The sequence below is a fragment of the Lathyrus oleraceus genome, chromosome 7, assembly GCF_024323335.1.
Source record: "Lathyrus oleraceus cultivar Zhongwan6 chromosome 7, CAAS_Psat_ZW6_1.0, whole genome shotgun sequence".
Lineage (NCBI taxonomy): Eukaryota > Viridiplantae > Streptophyta > Magnoliopsida > Fabales > Fabaceae > Lathyrus > Lathyrus oleraceus.
The window spans coordinates 206,968,114-206,985,724 of record NC_066585.1 but is presented as its reverse complement, the minus strand read 5'-3'; positions in this window follow the sequence as shown (position 1 = coordinate 206,985,724).

Genomic DNA, 17,611 nt, shown 5'->3' with positions numbered 1-17,611 from the left:
ATACTATTTGAAAAACCTATAAAGAAATAACAGTGGGTGACTTACCTAACTAGGCGGCAAGATGTTTTTCATCCCCCATCCAAAGTCTAATCACCCCCGATATTCCAAAACATCAAACTACTGCAAAAAAGGATAATCATCCTCTCCTCAATGGTGAGGAATCCCCATTTATACCCCATGATCACTACAATATCGCTTATCCAGGACAATGGAAAAAGGAGGGCGCCATCGGTTCATAGCACCCTGAGAGAATTATCTCGCCCCTCACATGAGCAAACATATCCTTCCAATATTTATAATGATTGGAGTGGGACAAGAAAAGGCCTCTCCCAAACTGACTACTCAAGGTCACCCAACTACCTTTCATCAAATTTGTGTCGTAGAAGGAGAAAAAAACTCCCATGATTGGAGTGATGACTAGATCCTCACCGACCATCTTGAAAACCTTGATGCGGGCCAAACTATTGGGAAATAATTGGGAGGGTGCCGCATTAAGGACTCTTAAGATCTCCATGGAAAAGAGGGAAGATGGAAAAAGACTCCCATATACTTGCCAAAGAGAGTTAGAAGTAGAAGAACAGAGAATGAGGATCATAGGAGGCATGCATGATAACCCTATCCGTCGGCGAACAAGCCTAAAGTATAACTTCATCTTCATATATAAAGAATAAACCACACACCCCGATCTAAAAAGGAGGATTTGTTCAAGAGTGTAACTAGATTCAAAATCTCTGGTACCCTTGGATGTGACATAATGGGTATACACTTTCTCTTTTTGTTCTTGAGAAAGCAGAAGAACAAAAATAATCACCACCACCGCTATGGTCATCAAAATGGGGAAACTAACCTAAAACCCTACACTTAATATAAAATCCACCTCAAATATACATTCGCATAACCTACTCACTACAAAAAGCAAGAAAAGAAAAGTTCATACCAGGGATTAGGTCGCAAACACATATATATGAATTTAGATAGACTTGTAAGAGTAGGATCGAAATAAAACAAACAACATGAAAGAGAAAATATTTAATAAAGGAAGGCGTACATGATCCTTTTAACTCACTATGGTTTTTGAAAAACCTAAGCATGTTTCTGACACGTGCCCCTAGTGTTTAGGGTCTCGCAAAGTCCATTATTTCTCATATTAAATGATAGTAAGCGTGACAAGCTAAGTGAATGATTGACATTTCCCACTGACATCTTTTAGCTAGCTCGGAGACACCTGGTAGATGACTTATCCCTCAAATTAAGGGCTAATGCAAGTAAATCTACTGCGAAGGGGATCTCCTCCAAATGCAGTCGCCTTTGGTTGAGGGACTTGCCTCTAAATATAATCTCCTTTATTTGAGGGGCTCACCCCAAGCTGAGGAACTAGTCTACAAATATAGCCATCTTATGCTGATGGACTCACCCCAAACTAAGAGATTCATCTATAAATATAATCACCTTCAACTGAGGAACTCACCCCAAGCTGATGGACTCACTTATAATATAATTACATTCGACCGAGGGACTCGCCTCAAACTGAGCGACTCACACACTTTCAGATAAAGTGCTATAGCCCAGGGAACCACTCTTAAGGTGAGGAAAAAGTCATATCGACCAGACGACATCTTGAGGAATTGCCCAGAGGTATCGATGACATTTAAAGATGCTAAACAAAGGAGAGGGAAACTTCTACTACTCCTGGAAGATAAGTGGTTAGTAACTCCTCCCAATTAAGGGGGAGTGGTTGCCACCATTCAAGTCTGCCCAAACCCTAGACCCCAAAGACCTCTCTATATACATCTCCTATGTAGGAGGAAATGACATATCTAAGACCATACAAATCACTACACCCATTCAAGAAACTTATACCTAAGCATATTATCCATTAATAGATCCATTCACCTCATGTGGGCAGGATCCCTAAACCACCCTACAAGGATTCTCGCCTCTGAGTCTCCCTGCCCCTGCAGGGGGAACATACATACACGTATGTTTTGACCAAATAAATTTTATAATAAAATCTCCATATGATAGACAATTACCATTCTCTATGCAATCTAACATGTGTTAAATTACCCCATTGTCCCAATTCCTTTCGAGGTTTTTTTCAAGGAGCGAAATAAACACAACATCAGTTCTCTACAATGTTACTTAAAGAAGAGACATGTAATCATTCATTTACCTTTTCTTGTATTTCCTTGCACCGTCCACCTTACTGTCGCATCCTGCGAAAAATCAACCGGCGAGCCTAAAAATAAAAACACACAGAGCCGCCACTAAACGTTATTTATCCCAAGATAGGGAAAGGAAACGCTCAGAGAAACCTGGAAAGACATGGTCTCGCGACCAGAGAGAAAAGGTTCGGGAGTCGGTTACGCGAGGGGAAGGTATTAGCACCCCTCACGTCCGTCGTACTCGACGGGATCCACGTCCTAGAATAAAGAAAAGGTTGCTAAACATCACACACACACACGGGGAACGCAGGTGGGGTTAAGAGAAACGGGCTCGATAAGGCGTCGCACCTTATGCCTACATATCTTGTCTGGAACAAGAATCAGAGCCACTGTAGTTCGGCTTACGCACGCCAAACAACACAAAACAACACAAACATGCAAGGGTGGCAAACATGGAGCCCGACAACCACTGGATGGAATTACGTCGGCATCCGAACCAAAACACACTCAAAAGGGCAAACATGGAGCCCGACAGCCAATCCTGGGCTTACGTCGGCATCCGAACCCAAAACACACAATCAAATAACAAGTAAACACACGCAAAAAAGAAAAAGGTTGCCCGGAGAGGTCTCGCACGACCACCTGCCTACATACCTCGTCTGGCACGAGGATCAGGGCGATGTAGTTCCCCTGAAAGGGACTGAATTGCTAACCAGAAACCGGGGAAAGACACACAACTAGGGAGCTGAGACTCGAGCCTAATGTTGTCATGCATCGTTAACCCTAAGTTCGGTTTTCTATCCTACTTGCATAAGCAAACTAACCTAACCAGGAAAGAAGCTAGCACACAAGCATACAATCATATATCATCAAATGAGAACAGGTATCTCAAACAAGCATGTCAATCAGATATCCACATAACACGCACTATAGCCAAACAAGGGGCTCAATCAATCAGGTTTGACTGCCTAAGCAATCGTCTGTACAGGCTGTGTTTGCTCTTAACCTTGCCATTACGAGGCTAAGGTGAAGCAGATGATGGGATGAAGTGAGGATCAGACCTCACAGCTCATATCCCTAACCAGGGAGAGCTGACAAATGAGCATGGGTCCAGAATAGGGGAACCCTTCTATACTCGAAGACACTGACACAATGTGCACTGCACGGATCTTGGGCTTGTGATCTCAATGCTACAACCATGTAATGGGAGCAAGGAGAAGACTCACAGAATAGTGGGGGACAGACTGCTTATCCCTAACTTCCACCAATCGCCTTCTTTGAAGGACTTTTCCTGCTTGGGCTTAAAAATAAACATACACAATCATTGCCTCTTAAGGAGGACTTCCGACATTTATTTGCCCGACCCGGTAACAGCCGGGTCTCCAGACTACATGAAGTCAAGAGGACTTACCTCAATGCAAGTTGTTTAAGCAACGCAAAGCAAAGCAATAGTTCACAAGGAACTGAGCAACTAAAGTACCTTATGAATGTGTAGAAGTTGCAATCGCGTGTTTCAAGATCCACAAGATGAAAACAGAAGTTGATTGAAGCTTAGGAAGATGATTGAAAGAGGTTTTGCAGCTTCAAAACAGCTCCAGCTTGAAGAATCATGAAATTGCCATTGATGACCTTGAATGCCACAGTCCAAATTCAGCAAGCTTTGGCCACGAGGTTGTTGAAACAGTTATGCACAATCACTTGTAGAGTGTAGATCCAAGAAGAATGATAAAAAATGATGAAGAATTGGATGAGAATTGATGAAAAAATGTATGATGAAGTTTGGAGAATTTGAGAGGTTTTGGGAGGGAAATTCTGTTATGATTCTTGGAGAATGAAAAATGTCTTCTCAAATTCTGTTACAATTAGTGATTTGTACCAATGCTAATCCACTCTACTAATCTCAATTAGCAAATTTGAAGTGAAATTAGTGAAAAAATGAGTTATGTGAACAAAATCTGGAAAATAACTAACTCAACAACCAAAAAACAGCCTCACACAGTGAAAAACGCTCAAAAAACTGCATTTTCGCGCGAGCGGTCGACTCATAGCCTGCTATGCGTCGACTCGAAGCCTGCTATGCGTCGACCCGAAGCCTATGCGCTGACCCTATGCGTCGACTCAAACATGCTATGCGCTGACCCGTGGTCTATGCGCTGACCCTATGCGTCGACCATAGGTCAGCTCATAGCAAAATTTTTTTTTTTTTTTTTTTTTTTTTTTTTTTTTTTTTTTTTTTTTAAAGAAGAGGAGGGCAAATTTTGAGATGTTACAGCTGCCCCTATTCAATCCACTGTGAACCTGTTGATATGAACAGCCTCGGCTTTCAGATGATCAGGATGAAGAGTGATTGAATACCAAGAACAGACGAACAATTTGCACTCTAATGGGATAAAAATCAACAACGCCCGTCAGCATCGGCGAAGAAACAACCTCTGAACAACGTCGACCTGGATACCAAAATAAATGGTAGCACAGGGATAACCATGGTCTGAGCACCACACATCCACTCAGGATTATTATTCTTTCTTCTTTTTCTTGTGCTTTTCTTGAACCCCAAAATTTTCTTATCTTCTTTTTTCATTTTCTTGAACCCCGAAAACTTCTTTTCTGCGCAAACGACCCTCAGATCTCTGCATTTGAACCCCAGAAAATGCCTCAGCACTCCTTCTTGCCAGCATAATGAACCCCGATCTCCAGTTTGAACCCCAGTCGCCTGACGATAACTCTCGATCGCCAGAATGAACCCCGTTCTCCAGAAAATGTATCCACATTTCCTTTTCTCCATTTGAACCCCGTCTCCAGAAAATGTATCCACATTTCCTTTTCTCCATTTGAACCCCGTCTCCAGAAAATGTATCCACATTTCCTTTTCTCCATTTGAACCCCAGAAAATGCCTCAGCACCTCCTTTTCTCCAATCTCTCGTGATAATTCCGCTGGCAACGACGGAACTAACACCAAACCACTCTGAGGGCGACATGTCAGAGGGTAACCCTTCACAACGGAAGGTAGCATGTGTATCTCTTCCTCAGAAGACACCTATAACGACCTCCACTGGCATCCGCCAAAGCCTTAGGTGACACATGAACAGAAGACGATCCTAAGGACCTCATCCCGGATGTAATCTTCAACTCCATCTTCATTTGAACCCCGCTCTCCAGAAAATGTATCCACATTTCCTTTTCTCCACTTGAACCCCTAAATCGCGCTGATCGCGTAACGTCCTTTGATTTTATTTCCATCTCTGTCCGACGGAAACATTTCCTCCAATATCGTACTACTGGGGAACATTGCTGCTCTGACGTTCTAATGCTAAACTCCTCAGAGTAGCATCTCCCACCGGCACTGACTGATGACCGGGAGAAAACTCGACGTTTACCGAACATCGACACAATGATGTTGACAGACACCAAAGAAAACTCGACCAGACACTTACTGATGACTGGGAGAAAACTCGACGTTGACTGAACATCGAATCAATGATGTTGGCTGACACCAAAGAAAACTCGACCAGACACTTACTGATGACTGAGAGAAAACTCGACGTTGACTGAACATCGAATCAATGATGTTGGCTGACACCAAACAATGATGTGGACAGACATCAAACAACGATGTTGACAGGACATCGAATAATGACGTGGACAGGACATCGAATAAGGATGTGGACAGACATCAAATAATGATGTGGACAGGACATCGAATAATGAGGTGGACAGGACATCGAATAATGATGTTGACAGGACATCAAATAATGATGTTTACAGGCATCAAACAGTGATGTTTACAGGCATCAAACAATGATGTTTACAGGCATCAAACAATGATGTTTACAGGCACCAAAGAAAGCTCGACCAGACACTTACTGATGACTGGGACATACTGTTGCTTCAAAATCCCGCTGCTGAACTCCTCGGAGTATCGTCTTCACTGTCCGGCAAAACCAATCCTCAAGCGGTAACCACAGCTCGAATCGCGTTGATCGCGTAACGTCTTCTAACTTTATTTCCATCTCTGTCCGACGGAAACATTCTTCGCCAGTGTCGTACCACTGGGACAACACCTTTGATCCAATCATGAGGCTATACTACTCGGAGTAACACCTTCATCTTCGGGCAAAACACCTCTCAAACGGTAACCGCCGCTTGAGACTAGCTGATGTTTGCAATGATGCATGATTGATTTTTTCTGCGTAATGCTCCATAATTATGGAAATGCTACGCGATTTATTATTTTTTCTATGCAATATGCTATGCTTACTCTACATGATGAATGCATGAAAAGAAATATCCCCTTCAAGGGACTCTTCCGGGGAATACGAGACTCTCTGCTGAGGAACTCGGCATTGCTCCAACTCCACCCTGCTGGGGAATACCACTGCTGCTAGGAAAAGGTAACCCTTGCTGGGGAAACACCTCCTTTGCACCCAATCCACTCGAGAAACCGCTGGGGATAAGCACCACCAACACTCTGTGGGGATACAATAGCTCTTGACTCGCTGGGGATATCCATCCTGACTCTGCTTCGGGAAAAAACCCTCACAGATACCCGTTGACTTCACTGGGGAAATACTCACAGAGACTCTGCTAGGGGAATAGCAACCTCCAGGCTCAACTGGGGAAACATCAATATATCACCTGCTGGGGATAACCATCCTGATCCTGCTAGGGAACCGCATACCACTCCGCTGGGGACAACCCATGCAATCCATAGGTAGAATCAACTTAGCTGGGGATGTAAATATCCGTCTGCTACGGGACTTTGTTCAATCCACAGGTAGGATGAACACTGCTGGAGATATATTTCAGTGAAAAGAACCCGCTCCACTCGGGGAACTGCTGGAGATATATTTCTTTAAACCCGCTCCACTCGGGGAACTGCTGGAGATATATTTCTTTAAACCCGCTCCACTCGGGGAACTGCTGGAGATATATTTCTTTAAACCCGCTCCACTCGGGGATAACAACCTTCTGGCCTGGCTGCTAAGGAAACACTGTTATGAACCTGCCTGGATGACCATCCTGACTCGGCTGGGGATGTCCACAGACATTAGATCTGCTGGGGAGCTAGTCCTCTAATTCTGCTTGGGGACCTAGCTGGGAAATGAGAAAAGTAGGTACAAAACACCCATCGACTCATCGAACCATGGTATCCACCTCCCAATCTCGTATCAGCTTTCCGCTTTTGAGAATTCCCAGACTCATCTGGACCTTTTCTGCTCCATCATCTTGTATTCCTAGTCGCTCCGCGCTCGACGAGAGACGTACTCTTGGGATTTATACAGAAATTCCAATCTTCCGACTTTGAAGAGTCTTCTTGATTAATTCCAAAGGTCGTCGGACGTCTCGTCGTCTCTCCGTCCTTCTTCGTCCCTGATCGAACTCTGCGGGGAATTACATACTTTCAAGTCTTTCGACTTTGAAGAGTCTTCTTGATTAACATCAAGGATCATCATACGCCGCAACGTCACTTCGTCATTCTTTTACTGATTCGTCCCCGAGCGCACTCTCTGGGGATTTATTTTGACCAAGCTTCCACATCACAACCTACAAGTGAGTGAAGAATATCTAACAGTACCTGTAAAACAGATCGTCAGATAAAACCGTGCCCCAGGCGTGTCAAGATTTCAACACTTGGGTCACTCAACCTTCCGAATAAGATTTCAAGCTTTCAATCTTATAAACATGCATTGGAAGGAAACCTGTATGTTTTAAAAATGCAAGATTCTTTATCAAAATATCGGGATGTTTTTGCAATCAAAACGGTAATGAAAAACAAAAACAAAATTATTTGACTGAATATGCATTTTATTGATTGGAAAAGTGCGGCTCAAATGAGCAATACAAAAGGAAGCAATTCCTGAAAAGAGGTAATTGCACTCAAAAGGAAAAATCTATCCTAATGGCAATGTGAAACCCGTGATCTCATCGAGTTCCAACTCAGTTACACCCCATATGTCCTCAGACTCTCCATGCTTTCTGCCTTCTGAACAAGACGCTTCTGATTGATCCCTACCGGGTATTATCCATGATGCTTTAACCAAAGCGCAAACGATCATGCTAGACGCAGTTGTTCGTTTCAATCCCTCTTTTGCCTGGACCGCCCTTTCGGGTTTTCAGCCCACCGGGATACCCTTTTTTGCCCAAGTCGCCTTTTCAGGTTTTCGACTTGCCGGGTATACAATTTTCATTTTATATCCCTAATTTTTGCCCGAACCTTTCTTTCTGTTTCTGGTTCGCCGGGATGCCCATTTTTGCCTGGACTATTTTGTTCTTTTCGTCCAGCGGGTCTATTTACACGAAGTATTTTTTAACTGCGTCCGCATTCACAGGGGATGGAAAATCCTCGCCATCCATGGTCGTTAACAACAAGGCTCCACCAGAGAAAACCTTCTTGACCACGAACGGACCTTCATAATTCGGTGTCCATTTGCCCCTTCAATCGTTTTAAGGAGGAAGGATCCTTTTCAGCACCATATCACCTACGTGATATACCCGAGATCATGCCTTTCTGTCCAAAGCACATTTCATCCTCTGCTGGTATAATTGCCCCTGATAGATGGCTGCTAGCCTCTTTTCTTCAATCAAGCTTTCTAAGTGAGAAAGGCGTGTGCCCCAGCAGACGTACGTACCGCAGTACAATACCCAGGATACCAGCTTCGTACTCGGTCACCATCGTTGGTACATTCCATCGTGCCCCGGGAAGCACTAACTCATCCACCTTATCCTCCCCATCAGACATCATAATCCGTTCGGATTCAGGGTCAGGCCCCTCCTCCGGGATCGGCTACTCTCAATCTTTCGATCAGAGCACCTCGAGATGTCCTCATCAGGGAGCCCAAACTTCATCGGCTGACCATCCTCAATGGGTTGCGAGGTGATGTAATCAGACAATACACCCCTTTATTGCTTTCTGAGAGTATCACAAATCAATCAACATTCTTTTGCACTCTCGCAACCTGTCCGGTCAATGCTGGATTCTCAAACCCATACTCGATCGGATCCATCTCGGAAATCCACAAAGTGGTATGAACCAGCATACACTGTCTCAGTCGGCGAGCAGCCTATGCCAAAGTACATCAAGTTTCCCGAGCAGTGAATGTATTGTTTCACAGTCGGTAAACTTTTTGCTTAGGTAAATTGCATGCTCTTTTCGACAAGACGCGTCATGCTGCCCCAGTACACACCCCATAGACCCCTCGAAGGCCGTCAAGTACAGATTAACAATTGCTCCTTCCACAGGAGGGATCAGAATCAGAGGTTCCTGCAACTTTTCTTTTATTCTTTCAATGCCCCTTGGCAATCATGATTTCACCTGACCGTTTGATCTTTGATTTTTTTTTTCAACATCTTGAATATAGGTTCGCACGTGGCTGTTTGATGAGATGTGAACCATGACAGGTAGTTCAATCTTTCGAAGAAACCACGAACCTCTCTTCTATTCCCTCGGTTCAGGCATTTTTTTTTTTAGCAGGAACCTCGATTCCTCTCTTATAACGAACCCCAACGATTTACCAGATTGCACTCTGATAGTGCACTGACTTGAATTCAACCTCAGTTTGAATTGTTTCAACCGGTCAAACAACTTGCCCCGGTCCGCCAGATGCCCCACTTCTGTTTAGGACTTTGCTATCATGTCATAGCATTCGATATCATGATGAGTCACATCATGAAACAAAGTCACCCTGATACGTGGCATCGACGCTCTGCTTCTCAAGAGGACAGTCTTCTTTCCATAGTAGCTTGAGCATAATGATATCGGTATCTGTCCCGGCATACCCTGACATGACCAGGTAGAGACATCCACATGCTCTTCCAACAATCCTACCATCCTGCTTTCAACTTGCCTCTGAAACGGCCCGGATTTTCATCTCCTTCCTGACCTCGGCGGTGCGTGGAATAACAATCTCAACCCGCTCCTCGGGCGGCTGAATCACCTTCTCCTCTTGTTTAAACAATCTGGTTAATTCCAGCAGATCACAATCTTCTTCGTCTTCTTCTTCAGCAAGATAGATCGGTTTGTCGAAGTCATATGAGGTGTAACCAAATTGTTATCAACGAGATCCGGAGAATTATTTTTGAAGTTGGGACGAGACAAACAAAAGATGAAAAATGAAAATAAACATTGCCATTTTTATTTGTTTTTAAACTGCAAAAATAAGATGAAAAACAGGGAACACCGTTTTTTGACTGAAAAACATCCATTTATTAATGATGCAGAAATGCAAATTTAAACATGAGGTGGCCCTTACAATGGACCATTACGTGTCGGGCAACACGTATGGCTTTCATGCAAATAAACTGAAAACAAGAAATAATACTCTTCCAGACGAGTAACAGAGTTGATCTTTTAGGCCTTCCAGCTTCCTGGTACGCACGATTTTATCCACTGATCAATTCCCCAGTCACTGTTAGTTTCTTTACCCACTGCCCGGGTGTAATCTGAATCTTCAGTAATTGCATTCCCCATCGCCTGACCATGCGCCGGCATGGGATTGGCATTAACATTCGGAGATGGTGCGAAGTTAATAGCCTTGGAATCCACCAGGTCTTGGACTACGTGCTTAAAAGCTTTGCAGTCCTCTACACTGTGCCCGGGAGCACCCGAATGGAATTCACATTTGACATTTTCATCAAAATTGGCTGGCTTTTGATCAGGTCCCATAGGCGCCAAAGTCCTCAACTGTACCAGCCCCATATCTTTCAACTTTTTCAATAGGACAGAGTATGTCACAGGCGGCCTGTCAAAATGCCGATCACTCATCCTCCTCCTGACTGGATATCCTACCCTCGGAGACCTCCGCTGAAATGGCTGACGCTGCTGTTGCTGTTGTGCAGGCTGATTGTCAGCTGGAATAGTTACCGCAGCGGTGTGCTGGAAGTAACGATCCCTACTGGGTCCTCTCTGAGCGTAGACCGCACTGATATTACCCTCATTTTTCTTGTGCTGGTCATTACCAAAGAATTTCTTCGGTCCAGATGACGAAGCGTTTCCTTGCATGCTCCCCATCTTCAGCCAGTCTTCAATCCTCCTCACCTTTTCGGCAAGTACTTTCTGCTCTAAGGCGAACTCTTGCATGACACTGATCAGTTCTCCCATCTTCTCTTTCAGCTCGAGAATGTCAGCGTTGGACGGATCCATCAGTTTGGATTTGTACCGGGTGAAGTATCTGTGAGGACGGGTCGAGTGCAAAGGTACAGTTCTGCGAGCACGAGCAATGATTCCTGCAAAACAGCAAACAGGTTAATATGCATGAATGCAACGTCTATCCATATGAGGAAGCTTCTGTCCTTTGATTCTGGTTTCATCGAGACAGATAATATTTTGGCAATAACATTTTGACATCCAGATGTCTCTCAACCAGATTCTCAATCAATAATACTCCCCATACGGCTGGACGTAGTTTGGGTGCAGATGAATGCAAAATGAGAATGATGCAGATGTATGCAATGCACTGGGCCATCCTCCAAGTCCTATGATCATCTGTTGCTCTGAACTACAGCTCGGATCCCTGGACTGATCACAACCATCTGAAGGACTACATGTAACCACAAATCCAACTCAAGGGTTCCGAAACAAACGGAAGACAGATACATCATCATCATCACTGGTCTCTGAGCAGACACACCACCATCATCTGAATCGGCCCGGGGAATCCTGAAATAAACGGATCCCCACTGATAAATATCTCGGCCCGGGGAATCCTGAAATAAACGGATCCCCGCTGATAAATCACGGACAGCACTCCGGCGTCACAGCGATAATAACCATAAATCCGACTTATAAATATGTCTCTGCATCACGGGTCAAAAGTCACCGTCTGAGCTCATCTGATTATGCATCTGAAAGATTCACCCTCCCCTCACAGGTAAATTCTAATCAGGTCACCCTAAGGCGGATAATAGTCTCGACAATCGGGCAGAGATACTCAATGGGTTTGCCCTTTCGGGTGTGCCATTGTAGCTCTCTTAAAATCGTCTAAACCAAAGATCCGGGAAATGATCGGTCATCAGAGTCAACGGCCCAAAAGAGATAACCCAACCAAAGTGGAGAACCCCACTGGAAGAGCACTTCTCAGATGAACCTCGTCCGACTTGTGGTATGTCACATCGCAACATCATGCCCAACCGACATGTGAGGTACGCGAGACCCACACTAATCCTAGGTGTATACTCGGGCCTGGGTTTTAGCCCCACTCAGAACACCCACCCCAAACAACAGAACCACCTGCAGAGGAAGATGGCAACATGACAGTAATGATGCATGCACATATTTAATGCAAATATAAACAAGGGTTAGTATAATAAATGCAATAAATAAACAACACAAGCAACCAAACCCATCCTAAAGCGCTAGGAGAGACTCGCTTAGGGACCATGGACCAGCATAGGTCAACATGTTAACAAATCCCCAGCAGAGTCGCCAGCTGTCGCATCCTGCGAAAAATCAACCGGCGAGCCTAAAAATAAAAACACACAGAGCCGCCACTAAACGTTATTTATCCCAAGATAGGGAAAGGAAACGCTCAGAGAAACCTGGAAAGACATGGTCTCGCGACCAGAGAGAAAAGGTTCGGGAGTCGGTTACGCGAGGGGAAGGTATTAGCACCCCTCACGTCCGTCGTACTCGACGGGATCCACGTCCTAGAATAAAGAAAAGGTTGCTAAACATCACACACACACACGGGGAACGCAGGTGGGGTTAAGAGAAACGGGCTCGATAAGGCGTCGCACCTTATGCCTACATATCTTGTCTGGAACAAGAATCAGAGCCACTGTAGTTCGGCTTACGCACGCCAAACAACACAAAACAACACAAACATGCAAGGGTGGCAAACATGGAGCCCGACAACCACTGGATGGAATTACGTCGGCATCCGAACCAAAACACACTCAAAAGGGCAAACATGGAGCCCGACAGCCAATCCTGGGCTTACGTCGGCATCCGAACCCAAAACACACAATCAAATAACAAGTAAACACACGCAAAAAAGAAAAAGGTTGCCCGGAGAGGTCTCGCACGACCACCTGCCTACATACCTCGTCTGGCACGAGGATCAGGGCGATGTAGTTCCCCTGAAAGGGACTGAATTGCTAACCAGAAACCGGGGAAAGACACATAACTAGGGAGCTGAGACTCGAGCCTAATGTTGTCATGCATCGTTAACCCTAAGTTCGGTTTTCTATCCTACTTGCATAAGCAAACTAACCTAACCAGGAAAGAAGCTAGCACACAAGCATACAATCATATATCATCAAATGAGAACAGGTATCTCAAACAAGCATGTCAATCAGATATCCACATAACACGCACTATAGCCAAACAAGGGGCTCAATCAATCAGGTTTGACTGCCTAAGCAATCGTCTGTACAGGCTGTGTTTGCTCTTAACCTTGCCATTACGAGGCTAAGGTGAAGCAGATGAGGGGATGAAGTGAGGATCAGACCTCACAGCTCATATCCCTAACCAGGGAGAGCTGACAAATGAGCATGGGTCCAGAATAGGGGAACCCTTCTATACTCGAAGACACTGACACAATGTGCACTGCACGGATCTTGGGCTTGTGATCTCAATGCTACAACCATGTAATGGGAGCAAGGAGAAGACTCACAGAATAGTGGGGGACAGACTGCTTATCCCTAACTTCCACCAATCGCCTTCTTTGAAGGACTTTTCCTGCTTGGGCTTAAAAATAAACATACACAATCATTGCCTCTTAAGGAGGACTTCAGACATTTATTTGCCCGGCCCGGTAACAGCCGGGTCTCCAGACTACATGAAGTCAAGAGGACTTACCTCAATGCAAGTTGTTTAAGCAACGCAAAGCAAAGCAATAGTTCACAAGGAACTGAGCAACTAAAGTACCTTATGAATGTGTAGAAGTTGCAATCGCGTGTTTCAAGATCCACAAGATGAAAACAGAAGTTGATTGAAGCTTAGGAAGATGATTGAAAGAGGTTTTGCAGCTTCAAAACAGCTCCAGCTTGAAGAATCATGAAATTGCCATTGATGACCTTGAATGCCACAGTCCAAATTCAGCAAGCTTTGGCCACGAGGTTGTTGAAACAGTTATGCACAATCACTTGTAGAGTGTAGATCCAAGAAGAATGATAAAAAATGATGAAGAATTGGATGAGAATTGATGAAAAAATGTATGATGAAGTTTGGAGAATTTGAGAGGTTTTGGGAGGGAAATTCTGTTATGATTCTTGGAGAATGAAAAATGTCTTCTCAAATTCTGTTACAATTAGTGATTTGTACCAATGCTAATCCACTCTACTAATCTCAATTAGCAAATTTGAAGTGAAATTAGTGAAAAAATGAGTTATGTGAACAAAATCTGGAAAATAACTAACTCAACAACCAAAAAACAGCCTCACACAGTGAAAAACGCTCAAAAAACTGCATTTTCGCGCGAGCGGTCGACTCATAGCCTGCTATGCGTCGACTCGAAGCCTGCTATGCGTCGACCCGAAGCCTATGCGCTGACCCTATGCGTCGACTCAAACATGCTATGCGCTGACCCGTGGTCTATGCGCTGACCCTATGCGTCGACCATAGGTCAGCTCATAGCAAAATTTTTTTTTTTTTTTTTTTTTTTTTTTTTTTCTTTTTTTTTTTTTTTTTTTTTTTTTTAAAGAAGAGGAGGGCAAATTTTGAGATGTTACACTTACTATATAGGAAAATGAGATAAGTATCACATTATGCATAACGATTAAATGAATCGAAGCCCTTGATGTAAAATGGATACATCATATTAACATATGTGGAACTTTTATCATTACAAATGATTATGCCTACTAAACAAATCAAGTATCATTTGATTGCATTATGCTATGATGTTCTATAAGTTCTAGGTTATCCTAATTCATTAGTGAGACTTTCAAATGTTTTTGGTATTATACTTATAACCAACTAAACCTTACATGAACGCATATAGTAATATAATACTTTTTTTTTCGTGGCTCAGATCTTGGAATATCCATCAACCACTGAATCACATCAAATATGAGTAGGTGTGTATGATCCAACAAACTACCACTGATAGGAAAATATACCAGGCATGAGACATTGTCAAATATATAAGATATCAATATTACCAATTACCATATAAAATCACTATTCATGTGGCTTCGATAAAGCCAAAATCACCCAGTAATGATTGACACACATTAATATATCACAAAATTAGAAATAAATAGTGCAATGATAATAACTTGCATTATATAAGCTTTATATATTCACTATTTTATCAAAATGTACTTTAATATTTACCAAGTCAACCCTTATGCGAGATGCCACACTGACGTGAAATGACCAACAATGACATTCCCCTATTCTCTTATCAAAATTTGTATCACATGTTTAAAAATAACATTATACTCACGATTTGTAACATAAATTTAAAAATAACCTATACAATTAATTTGTATCACACTTCGGGAAATTAATAGTCTACATCAATCAATGTTATAATGGAAACAAATAAAGTAGTTTGCAAATCACATAGTTTCGGAAGCTATTTATAACATACGTTGTTTTATATACACACACATATCCAAAGTTAACATAAATACATGTCAAAATAAACATCCAAACATGTAAAAATATCTAACAACTATATACATATTGAAAATCTATTGTGTGTTTTATACATCCATGCTTTTTGTCCTTGTGTATAAAAAGAAATCATCCATTTATGTGATTATATGTTATAATGTGTCTCACATAAGAATGTCTACAACATGATCAAATTTACTCTCCACCTTTTCAAGTACCTCTTGGGGAGCTAACTTTAACGAATATCCCTTTGACATGAGTAAAAAATATGGACGTGACATCCTTACATACCACATATATCCATGCATGATATCCCATAAGTAGATGACACGAGCACAACAAATTTATTATCCAGTCAGATGTAAGTCATAGTCAAGATATACCCCATTAATATATGATCAAGATATGGTATGAGAATATGATAGGATGGATCTTTTGAGACAATCTATATACTAGCTAATATCCTTCACTAGAGCACCGATATATTCTCTCTAATGAATGCAACTCACAATGGTTATCACAAAGAGAAAATAATTATCATCTATTATTAAGCACTCAAACATTTTGTTCTACAAGCCCGAATTTGAGAAAAACAAAAAAAATATGGGTTTACAATGGTTAGGAGTTAAAAATATTATTTAAATGTTTAAGAAATAAACAAATTCAAACCAAAATGAGAGGTCACAGTTCTTCAAACAAACGTTGGTTCAACATGATCCATAATCGGACGACCTCTCTACGGACAAAACATGGACGAACATGGAAATGCCTCATGATATTTCTCATTCAGTAACTAAGGAAAAACATGGAAATCTTGCAAGGTATATGCTTACACACATGTATTACCATAATTCATTAAACTAACAATATCACCTAAATGAGGACCGTGTAACTAGTCATCTACCCTGTTTTATATTTCCTTGCATTGTCCATCTAGCTATAAAAGGAAAGCAAGACAAGTATTACCCCGTGCATACCGATTCACACAATCAAGACCCCTGAAGTAATTCAAATACGTCACATTGATATACGTGACATTTTTATCAATAAAAATGGATGTGACCACCAAATCAAATAGATACACTTTGATTAATCTTAATCTCTAACACGTGGGTTATCCTGATTCATAAATGAGGCGTTCAAATGCCTTTGGTAGTCTGATCATAGCCAATTAAATCTTACATGAACACATTTAATAATATATTACTCATTTTTTATTTTTTGCGGGTCAAATCCTAAAATATCCATTAACCATTGAATCACCTCAAATATGTGCAACGGTGTGTGATCCAATGAATGACCAATGATAAGAAATATTGACTTAAGACATCATTCAAAATGCTTGTCAGTTCACTAATTAAGAGATGCAAGTCATTGATTTTTGTATGTCATCCAATCTAACCGATGCAAATATTACTTTAATCTACCTGATAAAACATATGAGATACAAATATAACCAATTATCCTATAAAACCATTATTCAGGTGACATCAGTAGAGATGAGGTCTTTCACTAATGGTTGACGCACAATAAAATTGAAAATAAAAAAATGCAATGATAATCAATTGTATTATATATTCTTCCCATATGTGAGATACCAACTAAATGTGAAATGAACAAAAATGACAAAATATATGGCAACAACATCTCAAATGTGCAACTCTTCTTTCAATATTTGTGACCGCAAACTTTGTTTTTTTTTTCATTCTCTTATTTTCCATGTGTTTTATGCGAATAAAAACAATTATCGTCTACATACCAAATCTTATATGCTATTCTCCATCGGTTTTTTTACCGAGATAACCCAGTTTTTCGAAAAAATTCCCAAAATAACCCAGTTTTCAGCAAAATTCCCAATCTACCCCACTTTTAGGAGGTGTCTCCAAT